Source organism: Anolis sagrei, chromosome 1, assembly GCF_037176765.1.
Source record: "Anolis sagrei isolate rAnoSag1 chromosome 1, rAnoSag1.mat, whole genome shotgun sequence".
NCBI classification, from domain to species: domain Eukaryota; kingdom Metazoa; phylum Chordata; class Lepidosauria; order Squamata; family Dactyloidae; genus Anolis; species Anolis sagrei.
This window is the reverse complement of record NC_090021.1, coordinates 225,975,896-226,003,158: the sequence shown is the minus strand read 5'-3', so window position 1 is coordinate 226,003,158 and position 27,263 is coordinate 225,975,896.

The following is a 27,263-nucleotide window of genomic DNA, read 5'->3' as shown; positions in this document are numbered from 1 at the left end:
TTATATTAAAAGTAATTGAGATGAGTTGAAATTGAGATGTGCAGATATGGTTCATCTTAGGTGAAAGATTATGCACATGTTTGTGAAACTTTTCTGAATTCCCACTGTGAAGTGAGCTCATCCATTGAGACAGTGCTGGCAGAAAAGACCTCACCCTGTGTTGGGAAATGCCAGACACAAACAGCACCTTGTTTAAATCCGTATGCGTTCCATTGAACTGCTTATATATGCATAACTTCCCCATTGTCTCAGTGGCTCACCCTTTTGTGTACACCAGATTTAATATGTAATACTATCATGGACTAATTTACATATTGCCTCAGTCCATTTTGCCAGTCCAGCCCCTTCTCCAGGGGCAGACTCTCCAAATGGCCCCAGCTTTAAGTAGACAAAGGACAGCTGTTTCTTTTCCCCACCATGAAGAAAACTCCATCTGTCTCTGATGTTTGTGGGATTCCCCAGCCAATGAGAGCTCAGATCAAAAGCTGGCCAGTTTTTGGCCAATCAGGGGAGAGCATGGGGACTTTGAATGGCTGTCAAAGGGGATAAAATGTCTTGTACTGTATTGCATGGTTATGCCCATTACTTTCTGAGTGGATACGCTGTATCAGACATCATTTCAGGCCTGAAAGTAAATAAACCTCTGTTTGTTGACTTCAAACCCAGTATGCATGTTGTTGGAAGTTTAAAATATACTAACCTATTTTAAAGATAAAATGTTATATTACTTTAAGTTTTTTAAGTGCTGAGCCACAATTACAGTGATTAAGCATGAGGATAATGAAACCCCCGAAGTTAAGTTTGCATCAGGTGTATAAGATAATGCAAGCATGAATGGAACATTGCATCATGCAGGTATATACAAGAATATTAACATAATAAGTTGGTGTCAGGTGATGTGACGATGTATTTTGAATTGGAGGATTGAAGAGAGCTGTGAATACTGTAAATAGTTGCAACAAAAGATAAGGCCTTCCTGTGGAAAGAAGCTCCTGCATTTGCTGTTTATTGAAAGTATTGCTCATATATAATATATTGTATTGTACTATTGCTAATAATATAATATAATGTATGCATATATATCTTGTAAGCCACTCTGAGTCCCCTTGAGGTGAGAAGGGTGGCATATAAATGTCGTAAATAAATAAATAAAATAAATATACTATAGGCAGTACTTTACTATTGCCTGGAGTGTTTGAAGTGAGAAACTCTGCTTCTGGTTGAAGAAATACCTGGCACATTTTTCCATCTGGTTCTCAAATTAGCAAGGCATGCTGGGCATTCAATCTTCCCACACTTCTTGGTGAGAAGCTGAATTTCGGCTTCAATATAATCAATTTAGTCCTAGTTCAGACACATAATCCTCCAACAACTTAGACTTGGGCAAGAAATGGGCACAAGAAAATACTTCAGAAGTTGGGTTGAATGTAAGTGGCAAACAATCCTCCCCTTCCATCATCTCTATGTAGAGATTAACAACTCACCCACAATCCAAATGGTTAATTTGAACTGAATGCAAAGTATCTTGGGAAAAAAACCCTGCAGTTTCTCCCTCGTATATCACACTTTAATACCACTTTAACCGTGAGAGATCAGCCCTACCGATTACTGGGATTTGTAGTTTTGTGAAAGCATATAGAACATGTGGCTAGAAAACATATAGAAAATGGCAATTTAACTATGTTTTTAAAGCAAGTGATAGGGTGGACATCCGTTGAAGATAATTTAGTTTGGGATTTCCTATATCAGCAGAATTTTCCAGCTCTACAATATTATGAATCTAGGACCAATGAACTGGACTTTCAGACTGTACAGTCACACTACTATGATCATAGCAACATGATGTGAAATTCTGGGATTTGCAGTTGTGGAAAGGGCCCTTGGAATTCTCAGCCAAAGAACACCTCTAATGCTTCTGACCAAACTAGCTCAGAAGCCCACAAGACAGAACTATTGCAGTTAAATGGGATCATAGTGCTATCATTATGTAGAATGAAATGTGCTCCTGTCCCATCATTGTAAGGGGAAAAGGATGGTCAAGTGGAGGGATGTTTGAAGTTTATAAAAGCTGTGACTGACAACGGGGAAGTAAAAAGAGACATTTTTACAATCCCTCTCTTATTGTATTAGAATTCCCCATCATCCAAAGAAATAGACTGGAAGGAGTCTCCAGACAGAGAAAAGGAACATTTATTCACAGAAGACATAAGTGTAAATAGGCTGTTCACAATACCACTGCCTAAGATGGCTTTGAAAGGCATTAGACAAATTCATGGGGATATTAACTGTGGAGACCTCATTTTTTTTAGTCTACCACACTAGGATAGTGGAAGCTGTATGAGGCTTTCCTTGTTAACTTCCTGGAGACATCTGGTTGGCCACTGTGTGAAACAGGCTGTGGCAAGTTTTGTTGGTGATTTATTCAGGCAAAAGTTCTGCTGATAAGCGTGGTATCCAGCTGAAGGTGATATAAGCAGAGTTGCTCAAACAGCACTATTGCATGAGCACATTAGAAACCATGTAAACTCACATTATTTCTAAAAATTGCCTCTATGCAATGTATGTCATAACTTCATAACTTCACAATGAATTTTCAGCCATGCTTATTGAGCATTGGTCCACATATCTAGAATTATATTGGAATTTGGTGCAGGGGTAATATAACTCTGCTAGCGGGCGTTTATCCTATGTTGAAGCAATGTTGGATTTCAGCCATTGGGTGTTTTGTCTGACTCTTAAGATTTTTATGATCCCTACATAAACTGTTTGGCTGATAAAGTACCACAGTGAGAACATTGTCATCTGTGGTACTTGGATGCTATTGGCATCTGTCATACCTGGACAGCTGAAAGTACCAAAAAACAGTTTGCAGTGTTATTTGGGGAAGTGATGGCCCTACTTGAAAACTAAAGGCAGTACAAACAATGGCTTGGGAGCTGGGGCTTTCCTACTTGAAGATCCTTAATCATACCACATGAAAGGCAATGACAATTACCAGTCTAGAAAATGGCCTTTTATATAATTATTCTCAATTTTACACGTTTGCCCCAAATGCAAAACTTCTCTTTTAAAGTGGGCTGGGAAAGATAATCCATTAATTCAACCGTGCTGGAAAGTTAACATTTTTCCCTTCATTAGCAAGTACAGAATTGCATTTTATTTCCATTTTGATGAGGTTTTTATGAGTTTGAAGAGATGAAGTTGAACCCCATGAGCTTAATGGACCCAGGAAAGATCGCAAGATACAGGATTGAATTCAATGAACCATGAGGAGTTTAGTAAATTAATTAAATTTAACAAAATAATGAATTATTTTCCTTTTCCTCCACTGGATTAAAATTGCTAAAAAATTGTTGAAAAATTAATTTGATCACCCTCCTTCTTTCCTTTTGAATTTACTTTGCATTATTATTAAACAGCCTCTTCTGCAAAATATAGCAATCATAAAGGGGTTAGAAAATGTTTCATTTAAAAAAAACAGCGAACCCCACATCATATTCTACATCTGCTCATTATAGGATCTGAATTGATCTTAATATGTCCTCCCATGAAAGAACATAAAACTCATTTGGAACAACAATTTTCTATCTTTGTATGAAAAAGAAAAGGATGGTTCAAAGATGTACGCAATGTATATGTCTACATTAACTTTATCCTTGATCACTCACAACTATAAACTTGACACATGAAAAAAATAAGAACTTAACCCACAAGAATTTTATTCATTGGTTGCAGTTAAATATGATCATATAATTTCAGAAGAAATTATAGTGAAACTGTGATGGCACACCCGAGTGTTTGGGAAAACTATGTTGTCTGGCTTTATTCGGAGGCTATCTGTATATCTTCTGTTAAGATTAAGACCCTTAGCAGACAGAGGCACTTTAGGCAAGGTGAAAAGATAACCAAATGAGTTTACTGAAAACAGGATGAATAAAGGGTTAACTCCACCTGAGACTATCATAAGATAACTTAAAGTAATACATCACAGAAGGAGATGTTGCTGGTTGCAGTCATTTTTCTGGGATCTTTGAAAATCTTTTGCCTCTGGGGTAAAGTGCTGGATTATAAATCGTTGCTTACAAAATATCTTAATCTTCTCTCTTGTGAAACTTAGGCTGGCCAAAAAGCTTCTGTTGTCCTTTGCACTGTTGCCATAATAATACTGCTAAATGCAGCAGCTAAGAATGACTGAATTGCTTGGGCCTAGGATTACCAGACAATCCCAGCCTAAGTCACAATAGCTCTACTGTAGAAAAAAAGGAGGAGTCCAGCAAAGGAGCTCTATACAGGAAATGGAATAGACCAAGTAAAGTTGGCCTCTTGGTGTTTTTAAGCTCCACCCAAAAACTAATACAAAGGAAGTTATCTACACTATTGAGAAGACCTATAAACAGGGGGAAGTAAAGCAGAGGAGAGGAAAAGGCAGAGCCAAGCATTCTCATTTAGTACGCCATATAGCATATGCACTACATGTAACATAACACAAAGCTCTAGTATGTAGTAAAGGAAACCACAGAGAATCAGAGCATCACGTGGAGGAGGGGACTATTTAACAGTGGACACTCAAGAACATGTCCATAAGGTACTCGGGCTTTGTTCTTTCTTCATTCCAGTTGTCTTTCATACTCCCATAAAAGTCTCCTTTAGAGGGTCAATCAGTTCTGAAATTAGCATTGAGGGCTCATGGGAAGAAGAAGAATGGCTCCTTCTTGAAACTGCTATTGGAAACAGTTCTGCTAATTGTGAGATACACACACACACACACACACACACTGAATTTTATCTGTGCTCAGAATACAAAGTTAAGGAATAGATAACTTCAGTGTTAGTTAGGTTCCCCCACACTCACTCTGATCCGCAGTACATCAGAGTCAGTACATTTTTGTCAATGAATGTTTCTGTACTGTAGATAGTTTAAGTGTCCCATCATGAGTATCAGATTGTATCACATCACTTTATCACATCATATGCATCAGATCATGTAGATCGAATATATGTCAGATGAGAACCAGCATGTGAAGTGGTTTAAGTGTTAGACCAGCCTCATCACACTTGACCATTTTCTCACTTCAGTCCACTTTAAATGCTGTGATCTGGAAGTCTAGGCACATTAGTATCCTGTATCATCTAAGGGGTCTTCCAGGCAGGCTCTATATCCCAGGAGCTGATCCCAGGTTTCCTGCTTAAAACTGGATTATATGTCCACACTACCAGATATTCTGGGATAAACAGAAAACCTGGGATCAGATCCTGGGATATGGGGCCTGTCTGGAAGGGCCCTAAGACTTCTATGGACATGCAGTATCATTTTTCACTTCCCGCTTGGATTGTTCCTGCTTTTGATGCATGGTGTAGATGGTGGGGGGTTATCTGGGATGCTACTTTTCTGATCCATGCATTGTCAGTCACATCTTTTGGAATGATTGAATAGAGATTGTGGCAAGTTAATTTGATAACAAAAAGGGAAATAAAAGTGAACCACTTAATGCATAGAACTTAGAGCAAGCCTGCAAGTTGATGTATCTAGCCCAGTATTGTCTACACTGATTGGCAGCCACTCCCCAAGATTTTAAGGGGGTTTTCTACCTACGTAAGATCAGGTTGTCTTAAAATCATCTGCTTTTACCCATGAGCATTAGTCCTCCATCTTAACTGAAGGAGGACCCTCCTCTCCATTTCAGTCTACAGTTTGGATCCAAAGTAAGAGTGAAGTAAGGCACCAATGGAGGAGTGTGTAAAGTTGTTTTTTTTTTAAGCACATACTTCGGCGTCACAACTCCATATGCAATAAAGCAGAGAGAGACCTCATTACTTATATCCTCTGTCAGTGGCAATAGCCACTTTAGGTACAATTAACTAAGTAGTTGATTTAGAATCTCGGCAATTATCTCTAAAGTAGAACTTATCACAAGGAAAGATCAATGGCTTTGATACCTCTAACTTTCTGAAACAGACAGTCATGTGAACTGGATCTTCTAAATGCAGTGCAAAAACTATTAATTTATGTCTATATTAAGACTTGTACAACATCCTTATCTGAGGAGGATACATTCCTGGATTTTCAGCAAGGGCTTCAGACACAAAGGAGGACATAGAAAATTCCTAAGGAGAACATATTTGTCATAGGTGAGGAGGTGAAATAAAAGATTCTAAATTTCATAGATATTGGGGTCATACTGTATATCTTTCCATACATTTTATGATGTTAGTGATAATTTGTAATTTAATAGCTAATTTTCCATTTATTGCTTAATTTATCATTTAGTTTTATAAAGTTTCTTTTAATAGTTTGCAGTCATTCGCCTCTTACTTTTTAATTACAGATTTCAATACCCAAAGAAGAAATTATATGTGTGTGGGAGAGAAATGTGCACATATAATCAGTTATGTTTAAGTTATGAACTACAGACCAGTTGCTAGCTTGAATATAATCAGTGAACTACAGTTAAATGTAGGCAAGATCTGAGACTTCTAAATATATTATGATCATTCACCATGGAATTCAGGTTGAGCAATCCTTATCTGGAACTCTGGAACACTCCAAAATTCAAAACTGTCCACATGAATGGCTGAGATAGTCACACATTTGCTGTCTAATGCTTCAATGTACACAAACTTTGTTTTATGCAGAAAATTATTTAAAATATTGTATGGCTAAAAGGTGTGTATGAAACATAAACAAATGTTGTGTTAAAACTTGAATCCCATTTATAATAGATCTCATTATGTACATATTCAAAATACACATATTATATTCTGAAATCTGAAAAAATCCAAAATAGTTTGGGCCCTAAATCTTTCAGATAAGGCATACTCTTCTCAACATGTATATATATATGAGGTTGTCAAATATCAGAGCCTCGAGTCTCCAGTTTTTGTGGTCAGCTCCAGGAAGGTGACAAAAATGCAAATTCAGCAGTTTTGGCCAGTTTACCTTCTGGCAAAAGGAAAGTGCTCTTCGGAAATTTCCAGTTAAACTAGTAAAGTTTGCCACAGTTGCAATTAAGGACAAATGGGATTCAAGTGTGGAGAGCTAATCATTTAGCTGAGAAAAGGGCCAGCAGGTGGAATCACTTGAGAAAGCTGCATAAATAGCTGAAGTTTGGAATGGCTAGTTGCTGATAGCAATGACAATATTGTGCTGCAGCATCATGCTTTGAACCTTGATATATGGACTGTACCCTGGAGGTTGGATCGTGGATTATGGTCTATTCTTGGAAAGTGTGTTGGTGGGATATCCTGGCTTTGAAATATTGGAATTGACTTATGGTTTACCCTCTTGCCTTCTACTTGCTTGGGTGATTGATTAATGTAATGACCACAAACTGTCCCTGGACTATGTTTGTGTGCTTGGCTGATTTACAGAGACTCACTGAGAAGGACTCTCTGAGAGTATTGGATCCAATGATGTCCTCGTGAAAACAGGCTTAGTGTCATGATAGTTCAGAAAGTTGATGGCACACAACATCAACAACAACATAAGCATGGGGGGGGGGGGGGAGAGAATAGAACAAAAATCTACTTAGCAGTCATGTTATTGCATACTGTCACCTAATTTAAAAGGAGTCATAATTCTACCCCAAGCAAGTTATAGTTCCTCAGGGATGGAGGGCCAAATGAATGGTAATGACCACCATTCCTGCAGCCTCCCAGGACCAGCAGCACCCACAACTCCTCACCCATGTATGCACCCTGGCTCCGCATCTGCTAACCTCCAGAGCTCTGCTAGAGATTGCCTCATGACCCCACTCACACATCCAAACCAAGTTGCAGACTGTTACAATGTACCATTCACCTCCATTTCCAGACTCCCAATTATACTAAGCATCTTTCTATATTTCTTTCTTTTTCCTTTTTGTCTTATGTGAATGTGGGCATGAGCACAGAGGAATGAATTAATATAAATAAGGCAAATAACCCTTCTCACCCTGCATGCAGACATGATGAGACCCCTCTCCCCACCTGAAGACCTATTTTGAAGCACCACATGTACTCCTCTTATAGCTGCTGCTGCTGCTGCTTCTGCTGCTGCTTCTTCTGCTTCTTCTTCTGCTTTTGCTTGGGGCTTGTACCTTTTGAGCATCCATTGCAGTACAAGTGACCCTTCTGTGCAGACTGAATAAACACTTCTGTTGTTTGCCTTCAACCTGGTGAGATTTCTGATTTCCATCTTAAAACATTAATGCTTAGTAAGTTTGCCAGGAATCCCTCGGTATCCTATCCATGATTCCTTGAGAAACCTCAAATGTGTGGCATCAGTCCATTTAGATGACCTTGGATGAAAGCCGTAATGGCCAGATCGCACATGCATATTAAACAATGGTCTAGATGTACAACACAAATGGGATGCCAAAGAGCTAATCCTCCTGTTACATCATTGCCATTTGTTAGTTATCTCCAAAGTGCTAGGACCATCCGTGAATTCTGAAGAAATGCAATGTGGCTGATAAAACTTGAGTGACTTCTGTTGACATGATGTGCTGCAACATGGCAGGTCTGCAAATAATGGTTTAAAATTGACTTTTCCAAACCACTGCATAACTTGTCAGAGATTTTGCAATCCATTCTGGGAGAAAGGCTGTAGATAAAATTATAAGATGAAGTTTGGAGGGACTCATCTGTGAGCTAACCTTTGCTCTTGAAAACTTTGAAAACGATAAAAATTTATTCTCAGGTGGAACAACACCAAGCAAGTTAGAAGTAATTTGGGGACAGGGAGTAGGAGAAAGAGGTACTTTTACTGTGCAGCTTTCTTCATGGTATATGAATATGGATTATTCATATACCATGAATATGGATATGGAATATGGAATATGAATATGGATTATTCATATTCTCTTGTTTCATCTGTCATCAGTATTATGAAGGTAGCCATTTTAAAACTTGATATCTTACAACAGAGAAGGAAAAACAAAGCTTTCCTGGAAAATTATCCTCATGAGGTAATACTGAAAGAGCTGTATTGCTTTCCACTGAACTCACAAATACCATGGTAGGGGGTCTTGTAAAGTTGAACATGGTCAATGAACGTTGTTTTCTGAGGAAGTGTAGGAAATGGTGATCATTTGTGCACACAAAACAAAAGGCAGAGTATTCCAAAATAGTCTAGTCTGTGGTGATATCCATGTTGAGATTTTGTTTTAAAGCAGGGACATGATGCTATAAAACAAACTTCAGAGATGAATAGAGCATGGCCAGTCATAATCCTTAGGGTGTGAGTTGTCATTTCAGTTCAAAATGTGTGGCAAGAATGAAAACTGGAACAGGCTCCCATACGTTAAATTCATAGAAGTTGAAGTAGTTTGTATGTTTCCAGATTGTATGACAAACAACACCTGCGAAGATCCTACACAACCATGAATGGCACATGGCCATTCAATTTGGCTACCCTAGGGGTTGAGCAAGGGATGAAAAGTACCTATGAGATCCATGGTAGATGGAATAAGCTTTTAAAGAGTCTCGAGAATGTTTGAGATGTTTTTGTTCCCTTATTCAGGCTTACTCAGCCAGATTACTTCATTTCACATCTGCACATTGTTAGTTTGAAATAAAAAAGATTGTTGAAACAAACTTCAAGTGGTCTTCTTTTTGTGGTGTGGGAATCTACCCCTATTCTTTCCATGTTATTTTTGCCTTTGGTACCAAGCTTTCTGTTAAAGAATTAATGTGATGCTCAGGAATACAGTTATTTTGTTAATTGAAGTATACCTTTACAGTCTTATGGGCAGATTTTTGCACTTAGATGCAACCTTCCCACAATTAATACAATACTAATGAACTTAGCACATCTTTAAATCATTACTGTATTTTAAACTCTTGTAAGGGCTGCATAGACTAATATGAGAGGGTTAATCACTTGAACAGGGTTTTTTGGGTCCTAACATGTTACAGATAACACGAAATTACCTTGAACACCCTGAGTTATCCAAATATGTAGTCAACATGTTGTGGATAAATGGGACCACGAATCAGAGAGACTGTACCTGGTGAGCCTATGCTAAATCAGATAGGTTAGGACAGAGAAACCAAGTTGAAGACAAGCCACAGAGGTTTATTATGATTTCACCAAAAAAGGATGCAAGTACAATAATTTGCTTCAAATGTACAAACATAACCATATGGAGAGATACAAGACAGCTTATACAGTTCTCTCAGGGTCTCCTGAAGGGCTGCTATGTCGATGTTAAAATGTCCCAGTTCTCTTGCAACGATGGCAGTTCTGCGTTTGGGGCGTTCACTGTCAGTGTTGTCCATCAGTGTCTGTACGTTCCATGTACCGAAGTTCATTTTTCTTTTTTGGCCACAGGGTGGTGACCCCACTGGACGTGACAGTCCAGTCAGGGATAAGAGAGGCAGACTATGTTTAGGGCACCTCTTCTTGCCCCTTCCCCATCTGGGGTGAGCAGAGTGAGTCCTAAAAAGGGCTGCTCAGTCATGGATACAGCTGCCAAACTACTCAACTGCCTCGGATCTTGAGGTAGAATGACTGACTCCGTATCCACCGCCCATGTGCCAGACTGTGACTAGGGGCTTCCAGATTTTGCAGTCCTGCCCCTGTCGCCACTCACTGATCGCCATGGGACTTTCGTTGGTTTGTTTTTATTTTCTTTGGAAGACACCTGTGCGTGAGTTTTTTTTAATGTGTGGAGGTCAGTGCACAACTGATCAACACACAGTCTTCACAGAGTGAGGTTCCACTGGTGGTGTAGTTTTAACACAATGACCGTGGCTTCTCAATCTGTTGCAGCCTTCTTCCGCCTTCACAGCCGTTGTAACATGTACCATGTTATCCTCCACCTGCTCCGCTGTTGAGGTCTTTGGGTCTTCGGACTGTGCTTGGCCTGGAACCTCCTCCCTGGCCACTCCTGGGAGTGCACGACTCCAGTCGTTGTGCCCGCAGGTTCATTGGAACATGCAAGCCCCCTCACCACGACAAGGTGACAGTCCATCGAGGGGGAAACATATAACTAGACAAACAGGTTTGCATTTATCTGTGCTGACAGGGATGTCACCTATCAATTAATATACATGAACAATGGATTATGGTGATTGCTCTGGCTGGGAATAGCCAGAGGGATTTGCCCAATCTTTCCTGCTCAGGAAATGCCTCGGTGGGATTACAAAAAGGTGATTGCTCTGGGTTATGCTTGCTACATTTTATAAGGAAGCATACATTTTATATAGAAAGAATAGATACTAGATAGATAGATAGATAAATTGATAGACTAATGCAAGTTAGGAAGAGAGACAGAATAAAAAGATATATTTTATTAAAGCGTTGAAACTATAAAGTCTTCATGCTGGTTTGCTCCCAGTCTCCACTGTTTCAAAGTATCAAAAATTCTAAAAAGTATTTCTAAAATAATAAAAATGTATTTATTGCATAGCCCTTGGGGGCGTCATCATGGCTCGACAACAAACATACGGCATTGGGGAGCAAGGCACTCCCAATATGCCAATAGAAAAACAGCTCAAATATTTCATTTCACTCTAGTTTTATATGAAATATTGCCTTATTGTCCCCACTTCCTGAAAGCTTCTTATTTTTGTAGGCTTGCACTTTCTCTTTTTGACCCCGATTGATGTTTTGGCCTTTCCAATACTTTCTATTCACATTTCCCTCTTGTTTGTTCATTTCCTTTCCATAATTCCATATTTTACAAACACATCGCAGTAGCAAAGATTAAAGTTTGTAAAAATAGGTGCTAAAGATGGAAAACGTGAACTTGAAACTTTGAAGATTGAAACATGAAAAATCTTATATACATGAAAAAATATGAGACAAAATCTTAAACACATTTTGGTTTGATTTTCATGTCTGTTTTCCCCCATATCATTGCCAATTGGCTTGGTTCTGTTGTAGTTTTTTAGAATTACTCTTTTCAGAATATGGATAATTACATTAATAACAAAAAAGAAACCATTCAACAAACATAAAGAAAAAAATGAGGTGTAGGGTTTTAACAATGAAAGCCAAGGGGGGAAGGATTTGGGAGACAGAGAGAACTGGGGGATAGAAGAGAAGCTAGATACTGCAGAGGGAAAAATAATTTTACCAGAAGCAAGTTATTTTAACTGATCTGCAGCACCTGCCCTCTAACAAAAAATCCTACTTATCTTTAACTTGCAGCAGAGTTGACCTCTTACAAGGAGTTCAGCTTTGATTTAACAGCTCAGCTCTTACAAGCCTTTTCTTCAATCCTGGGCACAGCTTGGCTCCTTAAATACCATTGAAACTAACCAGCAAGTGAACTGTGCCCAATACGCTACCTCTTATATTTAATTCAATTGCCAGTAATGTGGAAGCATATTTGGGGTTTCTGATGGATTGGGAGGACCTCAAAGAATTTTTCTTGTTTGAAGATGTTCTCATTTGCATTTCTTTAACTGCATACCTTCCCCAATGCCATATCACAGTTATGTACACTGAGAAGGAATTTATAAGATGCGAAAAGACATGGATTCTTAGCACATTTACTTGAGAAAGTAAATAAACTTTAGATTTAAGGGTCAACATCATTTCAAATAGTAATACATTTCAAATATCAATTTAGGAATTCTTGGAATTTTTTCACAAGAAGCAGTATGACTTTTATGACCTTGTCACACACTTCTTAGGTGAAAGGGTAAACATGCAGGCCAGCTCGTGGTGCCCTCCCTCCTTCCCTCATCACACAATTTTGTTGATTGTTGGGATGTATCAAATAAAAAGTAAAAAAAATCACATGGTGAGGGTGAGAAAGGGTGTGTTGGCACCCTTTCCCTCCCCCATCAGATGGCAGAAAGGGTGGTAATGTGTGTTGCCTCACCACTCTTTCTGCTATCACATGGGGATTTGGGGAGGAAAGTGCAGGTAGCTCAGTCAGAACTATCCGAACCACACTTTCCTCACTGTGGTGAAGGACAAAGTGCCTTTCAGCACTTTGCCTCCCCTTTGGGAGGAAAGTGGGCGAGGCCTGTTGTGCATCATGCAATGCACATGGCAGGCCTCATCCAAGCTACAAAATAAAGTGGCAAAATGGGGCATTTTTGCCCCATGTGAGGAGATCACTGTTATTAGTAGTCTATACCTAATTGGTAGTTCCATTTAGTGCAGATCAGCTGGGTGAACATGATGTAGATAATACCAATTTACCATTTAGCAATGGGTTAAAGGATTTAGTTTAGTTTGGAATAGTATTTGTATTTTGGTCTGTGTTGTGTCCAGGGACTGTGCTCCAAAATGTTGGTTAAACTCTGATTCAGGATTACCTTTTGGAAACTTGGGGGGGGGGGGGGCACTGTGCATACTAATAATTGGCAGATTGCTCAAAACCTGGGGACAAACTGCATAACAAATGTTTCCAAGTTCACCCACTGGTGTTTCTAATTAAACGATCTCACATAACAAAAGGGGAATGCCAGAAAGCTGCCAGCAGTCTAGTGAGAGTAGAAAACAGTATTCTAGAGATCAACCTTCCCCAAACTGGTACACTTTAGATGTATTGGACTAGAAGGTCTGACATCTCTGGCCAACATGCCAAGTTGGAAGTATATTGTGGAAATTCCTGGGTTAGTATGTACAAGCAATATTTCCCTTGTACTCATCATTTATTTATCACTTGAGGCTATTTTCTAATCTTGCTGCAGCAGTTTTTATCCTTAGTTTCAGGGAAATAAGTAATCTTCAGAAAACTGAGTTGCATCATGGAAAAGTCTCAGGTGGCTCCGTCAATGCTTACACAAACAGGACAGTGCAATTTCATTGACTATAGAATGTAACAGTTGTCAATTTCGTGGATAATGGACATAGGCCCAGTTAATTCTTTAACACCTCAATTTTTGAGCTCTTTTAAAATGTCCTGATCTCTTTTTCCACCTTCAGCTTCCCACTGCCTAGGAATTCCTGCAAATGGATTTTAAAGTACAACAGTAGTTGTCGTCCCCGCCCTCCAACTCAGCAGGAAGGAAGGAGAGGGGATCAAGCCCAGTAAGGACAGATAAAAGCAAACTGCTCCTTTACCTCCTAGTTTGAGTTTTCTTTCTCTTTTGCTTGGCCACACTTACCCCAGTTTTCATGTGTGAAAAGTTGGAGGGTGTATTTGAGTAGATGATATATTGGGAAAGTGCTGCCTGTGGGATTATGGGAGTTTTAATCCCCCCAAAAAACCACTTTCTCAAGTTCTGGAGTAGTTCTGCAGTGGTTGGCAGTTTGCAGTATAGTTGGTGAGGTTATGTACCTTAATGTGGTAACTGAGAGGTATTTAGGCATGGGGAGGGCAAGTTCCTCCCAAGTGGCAGTTTGTTAGTCACTTATAAAGTAGTTGTTTCAAAGTTTAGATTCAGAGGCAACCCATAATCTGCCAATTAGACTTATCCTTTCTCAAGTACGCTGTCATCATAAGTTGTGTTTGCGTGTTAGCTGTTGACAAGCCTTAGTTCTGCTCTCCTGATAAAGTTAGGTGTTCGCTTTCATCATGGAGGCCTTTCATCCATGAAGGGGTAATTACTATGCAGACGCAGCTACTTTTTGTGAAGGGTTCTGTTTACTTGCATTAGTGGAACTCTCAGTTACAATAAGCTCATGCTACTCTGGCATGAGTGACTACCTGTTATCGGCAAAAGCATTTACAGGTTGTGGACCTAGCAGGAATTCATGTCATTTGGGGAGAGGGGCAAGAGGGAGATATTTAATTTTTATTCATGCGGTTATTTCAATTTGCCTTTTGAAAATAAAGTGACTGTGGGCTGGTTCACAGAGTTGAAAAGGTAAAGCAATGAAACTACTATGGTTCTGTCCTATGGGATCCTGGAATTTGTGGCTTGGGAGTGGAATTCTCAACTACAGGTATTGAGCAAGGATTTTATAGAATGTAGCAATACCAGTTAAATTGGAATTGTAGTACTATATTTGTATAATGTGAAGGTGTCTGTGATTAATTAGAACAGAGCCCTCGGTGGTGCAGTGGGTTAAACCCCTGTGCCGGCAGGACTGAAGACTGACAGGTTGCAGGTTCGAATCCGGGGGGAGGTGGATGAGCTCCCTCTATCAGCTCCAGCTCCTCATGCAGGGACTTGAGAGAAGCCTCCCACAAGGATGATGAAACATCAATTCATCCCGGTGTCCCTGGGCAACGTCCTTACAGACGGCCAATTCTCTCATACCAGAAGCGACTTGCAGTTTCTCAAGTCGGCCTTGACACGACAAAAAAAATAATTAGAACAGCACAAAACATTCAAACAGCTTCAGCTGTGAAAATCGTAGTATAAACAATGGCCCTAAAAGCAGCCTGGAGTAACCCATTCTGTATTGCATAACATTACAGATCTTTAGATCTATTGCAAATGTACAAGGAAATCATATTAGTGAATTGCCAACATGTTTATGCAAGGTGCTGGAAAGAGTGCTGCAAAATGCACTGGGCATTTCTGATGTATATTAGGGTCTCTGGTGTGCATTGAGTAGTTCTAATGCACATTGGAAACACTTTTTGTGCTTCAGCATTTCCTAGGTGGTGTCTGGATGTGCATGGTGCTATCACTTACTTGTCACTCCACTAGTGCAATGGATATCCAGCAGCCCCTAAGTGAATAGTGATGTTGCAAAACTGTCCAATCTAATTTCCACACCTATAAATCAATGTCTCAAGATATACATATTATACTATTTCCAGACATTTTCTTTAAGGACTGCCTAAAAATAACCATGGGTGTAACAATTGTATATCTTCCAGAACTGTGGGTTCCACATTTGAAGTGACCACAGTAAAGAATCTCTAAGGTCATAGATATTGCTTGTGATGAAACTTGAGAAAGCAAATTATATCTCTATTTTTGGGATTGTATTCGAATTTTTGAAATTGTCTATTAAAATGCTTAATTTTTTTTTATGTACAATCGAATAACAATGCAAACAATAGGAAAAAGTAGTTGCATTTTCCCCCAAAATTGGCTGGACAGAGCCAGCTAGATACAACATTACAATGTGTTAACACCTGAATAAATAAAATCTGGAAGCTAAGCACAGACAAACATGTAATGATCCTGGAAGTGATTATGTCAGCACAAGGATGTTGTTTTTCCCAGGCATCTACATTTGATTTATATGCTGAGGCATGGAAAATACACCAAACCTTGGGGAGGAGCAGAAGTATGGATTTGACAATCCATAGCTATAAGAGCATCTCACACACTGCATTTTTTTTTAAAAAAAGTCGATTCTAAAAGTGCCCCAAGATCTTTCCATGAATGACTTAGAGTGAAACACCAGAGTGCATCTGTTAAAAACATGTTAACTTGCACTTTCATTGAAGGTGTAATCATATATCCACTTACCATTCAGTTCAATGGGCCTACTTCTAAGTTGACATGGATTGATATAAAAAGTTATTCCCAAGTACATATACCAGGAAGTTTAAAAACCGATTTTTTTAAAAAAGGAATAGAATCAATTTATTTCAGCTGATAAAAAACAGAGTTGTTTGCAAGTGATGATGAGATTGAAGTAAAAAAGTAATAATAAAATGAAACGAAACGAAATCTGAACGACATCTCTTATACAGAAGTCCTCTCTTTCTTGTTAAACAGCCACTTTTATAGCTTTACACTATGAAAATTGCTGCCATTCCCCTTTGAATGTGATATGCAGTGGCAGGACAAAGAGGAGATTGTGAAGGACTTGACTTCTGAATGCAGTGTTCTTTTGGAAATGCATTGGAAATAATAGGGAATGCTATGAAGGTGCCAGCGATAATGTACAATTGCTAATGCTCTCAGTTGCCTCTCTCTCTAACAGCTATTACCTTGCTGTTCTTATTTGCAACACAAAGTAAATGATCAGTTTTCCATTTATTCCAACAATGTCCACCACTACTAAAACTACTTTGCAATATATATAGGGGAGGGGGGGAGGAAGAGAGAGAGAGAGAGAGAGGGATAGAGAGGAGAGAGATCAAATGGGATGCAAACTGGACTTGAAGCTATAGAAATGAGATCACACCATTCAAAAAGCCATTTAACTGCAGTGCTCTCATGAGGCTCCAAGTAATATTCATCTATCTCCCTCTCTGGCGAAAATCCAGGTTAGGTGATATGATTTTGTTTTTGGTTGTATACTTAGGCATGCTAGAGCTGCATCAGTTGATTTTTTTTACATTAACAATATGGTGTGTCCCCATTAACATACATAACTGCTGCCTCTCTTTTATCATGTTTCCCCCTGCTGTGTGCATTACAAACCTCTTTATGGTTTGATATCTCCAGCCAGCTAGAAACATCCTCTGGCAATCCCAGACATGTCACTATTGCTCAACTTCTACCTACTGTGCTAAAGTTAAGAAGATGACAACATGGAGATTGTAGAGTTTATTACAGGATAGTTATGTAAGAGTGGCTGAGTGGCTTGCTTGGTTCAAATGGGGCGGTGGCTTGATTACATACGTTGGTTTGTGGCTAACCAGTGTTTTCCAGTTTGGACATCATGGCATACTGTGGTATAACAAGGCAAGCCAAAAGCACAAAAGATGGTCAGGTGAGTGCTGGAGGAAAGGTAGCAGACAAGTTTATCAGAATGAGCTGATGAGGTTGAAACTGCTGCCTATGAACCACTTTAAAGTGAAAGTGCGACATTGTTGATTGTTATTTTAATTATATAAACAGTAGCCTGCACTGAAGATTGTAAGAATTAATTCACTGCAGATAATACTGAAAGACCACGTGAGCCTCCCTGAGTCCCCTTCGGGGTGAGAAGGGTGGGATATTAAATAAATAAATAAATAAATAAATAAATAAATAATAACATGTGCATCCTCTAATCAAATCATGTGCATCCTAGTTTGATCCAATGCTGCTTCACTCATCCTCCTCTTCATCATCTTATTATGGCATACTTCAGCAACATCCATCTGCTGTTACTATAGTTATCCTTTAACTTACCAAGCTTTGGATCTTCTTTGGCAGGGAAGGCAGGATATCTCCAGTTTTGTCATCCTTCTGCTGGAAAGTCAAATCTCCCCCTACCCTCACCCCATATGAACAGGCTTTTAGGAATAGACTTAGTGGACTTACCATTATGTTTTGTTGAGTTTTATTTTAGAATCATAGTGTTGGAAGAAACCACAAGGGCCATCCAGTCCAGCCCCTATTTGAAACACGACAAGATGAGTCCACAGCAGACAAAAATCACTCTGCTGGCTGTTGTATTGGATCACATGCCGGACACTTCCCAAGTGTCTAGGACTATGTGATGTATTGGAGAATAATATGTGCAGGTCCCAGGATGGTGGCCTTCTGCAGCTGGCAGATGGCAATTTTGTCATCACGAATTGTATTTTAAGTGCAGGCCAAGGTCTTTAGGCACTGCCCCAGTGTGCCGATCACCACTGGGACCACCTTTACTGGCTTGTGCCAGAGTCTTTGCAGTTCAATCTTTCAATCCTCATATTGTGACAGCTTTTCAATTGTTTCTCTTCAATCCTGCTGTCACCTGGGATTGCAACATTGGCGATCCATACTTTGGTTTTTAACACGATCGTGAGGTCAGGAGTATTGTGCTCCAAAACTCTGTCTGAATTCAGGAGTCCCAGAGTAGTTTGACGTGTTCATTTTCTGCAAATGTATTATTCTTACTCTTGTTGTTGTTGTTGTCAATTTTATTTCTTACTCGCCTCTCCTCATGGCTCAAGGTGGGTTACAGAACAATTAAAACACATGACCACTGCAAAAACACCACAGATACACATATTAAATCGTACCTCCATAAAAGCTACACACCAAAACGTATTTCTATAAAATACATATTAAAATACACAAAACAGAGATTAAACAAAGGACACACATTTTAAATTCACGCTTAAAGACTGTCTGTGTCTTAGCATTATTAATGCACATTTTAAAAGAAATATATATTAATCTATTCAAACCTATGTGACAAGGTTATTGTTATATGTTTTCAAGTTGACTTCAATCTATGGTCATAAAGATTGCATGGTAAAATTTATTCAAAGGTGATTTGCCACTGTCTTCTTTTTAAGGCTGAGAGAATGTGATTTCCGTAGCATCACTCAACAGTATTCCACAGCTCGGCAGGAATTGAATCCAAGTTTCACAACATTCTTAAACAGCACTCATGAACCACTTTGGTTCTGAAAATTAAAAAGACTGACCTGGGATGCATCTACACTGTAGAAAGAATGCAATTGGACACCACTTTAACTGCCATGGCTCAATGCTATTGAATGATAGGAGTTATGAAGCACCAGCACTGATTGGTAGAGAAGGTTTAAATAACTCCCATTATTTCTTAGTATTGAGCCATGCCAGTTAGTGGTGTCAAACTGAATTCATTCTGCAGTGAAGCTTGCTGCACCTTAAGTAATCTCTGGCTATTAAGGCTTAAGTTTAAGCCTTAATAGCCAGAAGCTGAATCGAGTGATTTATGTCTTTTCTGCTGGCAACGGGGTACAGCATGATCATGCTTTCCTTCCTTTCCTGTCAATGAGCGAGAATTGTTTCTGAATATTGCAGCCTCACTTGCTGGTGGAAGGGTGCAAACACTTCATCCAGTTGTGTTCCAGTTGCCAGCGGAGCAGACCTCCATTGCTTGGCAATGCTAGTGGCTGCTAAGAGAGGTTTGGGTGAGCATTTATGGTCATGAGAACAATATCACAGTGGCATTAATGAATAGGGAGCATCTATGAATCCATATAATGCTATGTTAAACACTCATAACAGCAATACTGGATGCCAGTCCTGGGAGATAATCTCAGTACTTTCAAGAGGCAAGCTGTTGTGCCATCCTTTAAAACAACCACCTCAGAACAGTCCTGAATTATTATTATGAATGAGACAATTTCTGCTCAAAAGTGATGGCCACAACAGTGCATTGCAACCCCCTGGAGCACCATTATTCCATACCCCAAATCAGAGATGCAGCACTTGAAATGTAAGGGCTTGTGGAAATTTCTGTGACTGTCCTGAAGATGGGCTTTCCAGGTCAATCACCTCCCTTTACTCTTAGCAAGATCGGAGATCTTGTACAGTCCAAATGACATAATCTTTGAGACCATAGGATTGTAGTCTATGTGTTTTAATCCTATACATCTAACTGCAACCAAATATGTGGGTTCAAGTGTACAGGCTGATTAAATTAAGAAATAAGTAAATATTTAAAAATGAGCAAACAGGGTATTTTCTATTTTTTCTTCTTTGGCTGAAATGGAGTCTGTATACACAATAAAAACATGGCTGAAGCAATTTCTTAAATATAGAAAATGCTGCATTTGTGTGATGGGGAGAGGGACAACTGTGACACCTTTCAGTTCTTTAAATCATTTTTAATGAGGGTATTCCTCTGAAACTTCAAATGGGAGTTTAGGCAAGGCCTGACCTGAGAAGTTGGAGATGCAACCCCGACTTTTTATTAACTGCGTCAAAAGACAGAGAAAAATGTCCTCCTTTTAATGAAGAAAAAGAGACAGTGCAAAGTAGTTTACTAAATTTCAGCCTGGCATTTAAACCTACTCATGTGATGCGAGCTCATTTACTTCCCCTGAAGTTTTCTGACAAGAACATATATTTCCTTGGAAAATGTAGCATGCTAACACCATTGTAAATATGCCCCATGAAAAATAGTCCTTTTATTTACATTATGATTTACCAGACCCAGCACCTTATCAATCTGTGCTCATTGCATGAGACCTACAAGGCTGAACATGAATCAGATCTTGTTTCCTCCATGTGGCTTCTTAGCTTCCGTACAAGAATCACTCTCTTGCCAAAGCAGCTGTGGCTCAGCTTTTCCATTTTAGTATAACCAGCACTGGCAAGGAATGAGAAATTGAAATGGCATTGCTGCTATATGGAATTTGGTGTGATGCACACAACTAATGTTTTTTTGACCATTTAAAATATTACTATTATTCAACAAACAGTCAGCTCTCCATGTTTTATGTTTTATCATTTGTGGGAATGATTAATATGGTTTCTGTAGGAATCTCTAGGTCCTGCAGTGTAAACTTATGGTCACGATCTGCCAGAAATTGATCATACTACCATGTCACACAGCTGCTAGAAATGTTGTGTGTTGTTAGGGGCATGGGGAACCTGGTGCCCCATGCCCCGTATTGTTTAGCTCAATGGGGGGAGGTTTTGATCATACGACTTCTCCCCCCCCCCAATGGATTCCAATGGCAACATGGGAAGCCTCCTGTGTTGCTGTAGTGGCAGCATGTGCCAGCTCCACTCTACTTCACCCACGGGGCCCTGCCATCATCATTTGATGGGAGCCGGTGAATTCCATGGATGAAGTAGGGAGAGCAGGCATATGCAGCAGAAGACCACCCTTTATGATGAGGTCCATAGTGTTGTGATGGAAGATCTAGAGATTCTTAAAGAGAACATCTCTAAGAATCTGTAGGTCTTCCAAACAGACTCCATGGGCAACTTCTTGGAGGGTTGTTGTTGTCTTTAAGAGCACTTTTTAATGGATGTTTTTCCACTTTCACTGCATCCCTAATCTCCAGTGAAAATGTGTCTTTTTCTTCCTCCAAGGAGCAAAGTAAGCGCACATATGCATTATCCTGTTTTGACCTCCCTATCTATTCTCTGTTTAAGGCTATAATGAGAAGAAGCAATTGGTCCAAATAAGTCAACAAGTAAAATGACTGATTTGACCCCAGATCTTCTGAACCAAGTACAGTACTCTGTTGACTACATTTCATCGGCCCTAATCTAATGGGCCTAACAAGATTGTGGCCTACCAGATGTTGAAGAATTTTAGTTCATAAATGATGAGGATTGATGGGTGTAGCAGTCTAACAAAATTAGGCAAGCTATAATAATAAAAAGTATGTATTTGTGTTTAAGGCAGCTATAATTTATTGAGGCAAGGTCCTGGGCCAATTTGGAAGTCAACATTTCTAACTAGAAACTTCTTAGAAGCAAAAAAGTGGCAGAAGTTTCAGAATCTATCACAGTGACTTCTGCTGTTGCCCAAGATCCTATGGTAAGATTCAAGTCAAATTCCAAAAGGAAAGTGACTTTGAAACAAAATAGGGGGCCCTGCCATAACTTTAAAACAGGCTTTCAAGGGGCTAGAAAACACTACAATGCCAACAATTGATGCGGGAAACATGTAGAAAAACAAAGGAGGACTAAGATGTTGCTACTAAAACTCTAACTTTAAAAAAGGGGGAGGAGGGAAATAAAAAAAAACCCAGGTAGCCCCATTGAACCCTTTGGGGTAGTAGGTACAAACATGGCCAGCACTGTTGTATCTCAGTTAGTAAGAATAAAAGGAAAGTCATGCTGCCTTGGGCAATGGTCTGTCCAGCATCTACACTCCTTACATTCCCCAGCAGCTAGTTTATTTTTATGCACCTTAAATACCTGCAGGATCATAAGTTTCCCGCTTCTGTTTTACCTCAATACATAATACAAGCCAATGCAATATGCAATTTGAAGAAAACAGCATTATGTTTTAGGGGGCCTACACCAAGGTCACACCTTTGGAAAGTTACTTTTCTTGGATAGGTCCCAAAGACCCCCAACCACCATAGCTGCTGACTGGAGGATTCTGGGACTTGATACAAAAGAATGACTTTTCCATTCTATGTGTACAATAATGACCGACAGAAGTGTGTGAATCTTTTGAAAAACTGGAATGTGAATTCATTCATTTCTAAAGTAGCTTTTGTTTCTGAAATATATGCAAAGTTAAGGACTATTAAAATTATTCCAAGTCATAATGCAAAGAAGAAGGAATGTAACCTCAGTTGTGCAGGATTTATCACAAGGCAACAATGAAAACAATTTAATGTTGCTCAAGAAAGTTGAGTCAACATTTGATGGCATTTTGCACTTTCCCTCTGAGTTTGTTTCTTTGTTCCTTTGCTTGTTTTTATTTTATTGACTCAGGAAAGCTCAGTCTCTGTTGATTTTATTTTTACTTCTCCACACTTGCTGCTGCTGCTGCTTTTAACCAATTTAACACTTGGGTTGGCCATGGCAGAGGTGAGTTGAGAGATTAGCAAGCCAAGGTCACACGCAGCACCTTGCTAGAAAAGGTGTCTCTTCTTTCTCAGAAACTTTTTCTAGCAAGGTGACTGAGAATGAATAAAGGAAAATGCAAACCTGAAAACAAATGAAAGCTCAGCATACTACACCTACTTCATTCAGAAAGTGAAATTCATGCAGAAAAGTCAATATATATTCTTTTTGCTCTAAAACTGGATTACAGATATATGATAAGCCCTATTTGGCTTGGCTAATCATTAGGTGAAGTCCTATCTTAAATGCTTTTGTCTTCTTTATTTACTAAGTAGTTGAAGTGATGGCTGTCATAGAAGAGGTGTAGAATGCCAAACTCCATGGTCTGGTGGCACATATCTAGATCATTTTTTTTTGCACGTGGCAGATTTTGTCCTGAAAGACATTGGATCTCCTTCAATAGCTAACTATCTTTTAGCTGGAAGGCCATAAAAGCTGCCGCAGCACAAGCTGGGCTGATTGCAAAACCACACACAATATTTAACAAGCAGTGAGTTGCCGGGCTGGGAACTATTCATAAAACCCCTCCACCAAATTGATTTTAGCATGATTAAACTTTTCTTTACCTTATTTCACAGTCCATTTCAAATGCGGTATTTTTTCCCTTAATGGCAAAGGGAAATCTGAGCGTTAATAAAGCACTGCAGCATAAAATTCAAGGCAGCATATGGCAGCCGGGATTGGAAATCACTGTCTCACTGAAAACAGGAATAAAAGGCACCAGTTTCAAGGTGCAAAACAGCAGTGCAGGCAGCCTCTTTTATTGGCCAAGGAATATAGAGAGTTCTGGGCTATGGAGGACTTTTCAACAGGAAGGTGATATAAGTATTGAAACTTTACCTCCCTGAATGGATAATGTTTTGTGACTGAGCATTCAAACAGCAGAAGTGCGAATCAAGAATTTGTGTGAATGACAATTGACCCAGACTATGATTTTAAACCTGCATGATTTTAAACATACATTTTAGTAATATAATGCCGCAATGAATCGTTTTATTTGCTATTATTATTTATTACTGTTGTTGGCATTGAATGAATGCCTGTTGTGAAGCTGCCCTGAGTCCGCCTCGGGGGGTGAGAAGGACGGGATACAATTATGTGAAATAAATAAATAAATAGAGATCTAATTTTGTTTTAATATTTGTAGATTTGTAGATTTTAAATTGTATTGAAATGCTTTTAATGTAAGCAGCTTTTAGTCTCCCTGTGGAGAGAAGAAGTGAAGTATAAATATAACAACAACAACAACAACAACAACAACAACTTGGGAAGTTTTCGACATGTGATCCAATACAACAGCCAGCAGAGTGATCTTGTCTGCTGTGGACTCATCTTGTTGTGTTTCAAATAATAATAATAATAATAATAATAATAATAATAATAATAATAATTTTTCAGACTCAAAGTTTTGGAGCACAATACTCCTGACCTTAAGATCATGTTAAAAAACAAAGTATGGATCGTTGATGTTGCATCCCAGGCAACAGCAGGATTGAAGAGAAACAACTGGATAAGCTGACACGATATGAGGATTTAAAGATTGAACTGCAAAGACTCAGGCACAAACCAGTAAAAGTGTTTCCAGTGGTGATCAGCACACTGGGTGCAGTGCCTAAAGACCTTGGCCTGCACTTAAATACAATTGGTGATGACAAAATTAGTATCTGTCAGCTGCAAAAGGGCACTCTACTGGGATCTGGATGCATTATACGCCGATACGGAGCTTTCCATCCCCGTGCAGTGTAACAGGATTTACACTTAAAAATGTACCTGCTCCTTCCTACAAACAAATTCAACTTAAGAGCAAACCTACAGATCCTACCTTGTTCACCCCTTGGGAACTGCCTGTATAGTTGAATTCTTGCACTCTTCACCACATCAGGCTATCATTTCTAACACTTGATGAATGCCTACCCTCAAGAAGGTTGCCTACCCTTCCCCTCAATATAACTCATTTTAAAGCCCTCCTGATCAAATTGGTGAGTGTCTCAGCAAAAAAAAAAAAAAAAAAAAACTGCTGAGAGATATAAACCATCATTTGCCAGAGTCCATATCCATGAAATCACAGACAATTGTCCAAGAAGAAGTCAAATTGATCTCGGTGGCATCATTTGCAGAGTTCACTACCATTATTATTTTTTCCCCTTTCTGGGGCATCTCCTTCAACAGGGAGGAGAGATGAAATGACAACTTGTGCACCAAGGACTTTCAACTTCCTATCTAAAGGCTCATAAATCCTTATGATACCCTGAAGGCCTTGCGGTGTCATTGGTTCCCATATGGACCAAAATGAAGTCTCTCAGTCACAACATGGGTTTTTGCCCAGGGAGCCAGTACATTTCTTGAATCATCTTGTGACAAATCACTGTTTCTGTTCCCCTTTATGGGGAGCCCCCTTCTGTCGCCATATGTCTCCTCTGGGGAGAGGAATCTTTCAAGCTTGCTTGCATATTCTCTGAAGACTGACACTGTTCCTCTTGTTGGTGTTCTTCATCATTTCTGATAAGGGAGAGAGTTTTGAACTGATTCTGTAGTTTCAAATTAACATAATGATCCCATGCCCTTCTACTTCTATGTTCAGCCTAACTTGATTTTGACTGAACTGGGACATTTAACTAGCAGTGTAGTTGATGATTTATTGATGCCTTGAATGAAAGACATCTACGGGCAGCATCTATAGGCCTTGGAATTTGTTAAGTACTACTTTCCATGCCAAATGGAACAAAAAGCAGCAACAACCTCATTCCCAATAAAGTGCCAAAGTTTACTGAAGCATTCTGAATTTGCATAGAAAGATTTGGAATGTCAGTCAAAATCTTAATATTGGGTTTGGTTGGAATGAGTTCATAAATGTACATCCCATAACAACAAAAATAACGATGACGACCACAACAACAGCAACAACAATGGCATAAAGAAATCTGGTGTGACTGTCCATTCAGAGAGGCAAATCATAATCCGACAATTAGTAGTCAATTCAGATTTCCAAAAAAAAAAAAAAAAGTGGAAGAAACCTCCTGGGATTGTTGCAGTCCCAAATACAGATGGCAGATCTCATATTAGAAATTATGGTGTCCTCCCTAATGAAAGATTGGTATGTAATATGGATAAAGTTGAATCAGAGCTTGCAAATACTTTGAAAGGAGGAGTCACAACATGCAGGCATTTCTATTCTTGATATTACATAAAGTGAAAGATTCCAGGGCCAATTCCTAGTCTGGGAGTAAAAAATGGTCTGCAGCACTACTTCTTAAACTGTAGGTCCTGATGCCAAATAGGCTCCTAATAGCTCAATATTGAGGTCACAAAAATGCACAACAGTAAACGGTTTCTGAACACCACCCATTTACACAAATCGGTTAGCAACAATGTTCAGTGTTTACAATGGACTCTGCAGAAAATGCTTCATCTATACTCCACGAAAAGGAAAATCAGTCTGTTGGAAATCCTGTAAATGTTTGATTTTATCCCAATTTTATGTACCTGTATACATAAAATTAGCTTTTGTGTGCAATGAGTAATGTTTACATGTTATTTGGGAAAGATTGAGGAGGGATTTCTGTGCTGTTTTGGTCATCTGGGATGCATTTTTAAATGATCAAAAAAACAATTAAAAAGTACCGTATCAGCAACATATTGCTAATGAGCAATAGCAATAATAAGCAGTAAATAAGTAGCATCTGTTGATTTTCCTTTTCAAAAAATGATGCTCCATTCTTATCTTTTGCAATGATAGTTCTAAGTTCCAGAATAGTCATGGCACCAACTTTCAGCAGGAATGTACTGCTGGCAGTCATTAGCATGGTTTGCCCTTGCAGCCATCCTGGGAAACTTAGTGATGTCAAAAAGGCAGGCATGGGCAAACTTCAGCCCTCCGGGTGTTTTGGAATTCAACTCCCACAATTCCTAACTGCCAGTAGGTCACATCTGATAGAAAAGATTCATTGCCTGTAAGCAGAGGCAAGACTGGTAAAGATGGACCCGACATCTGTACTTACGATAAACCCAAGAATAAAAGTAGTTTGATTTGAATTTTGAGCAATGATTTGTAGCTCACAATTTAGGTAATTGCAGGAGCAATGAGACACGCTGTTTTCACAAAGAACCTTCAATCTGATTGACTCTGTTATTGCGAAGTGCTTCATGCTCTTAAAGGACAATACGCTGTGATAGACAACGGAGCTTGGTTTGCTTTTTATCATCTCGTTTTCTAAATGGCGTAATTTTTAAGGAAA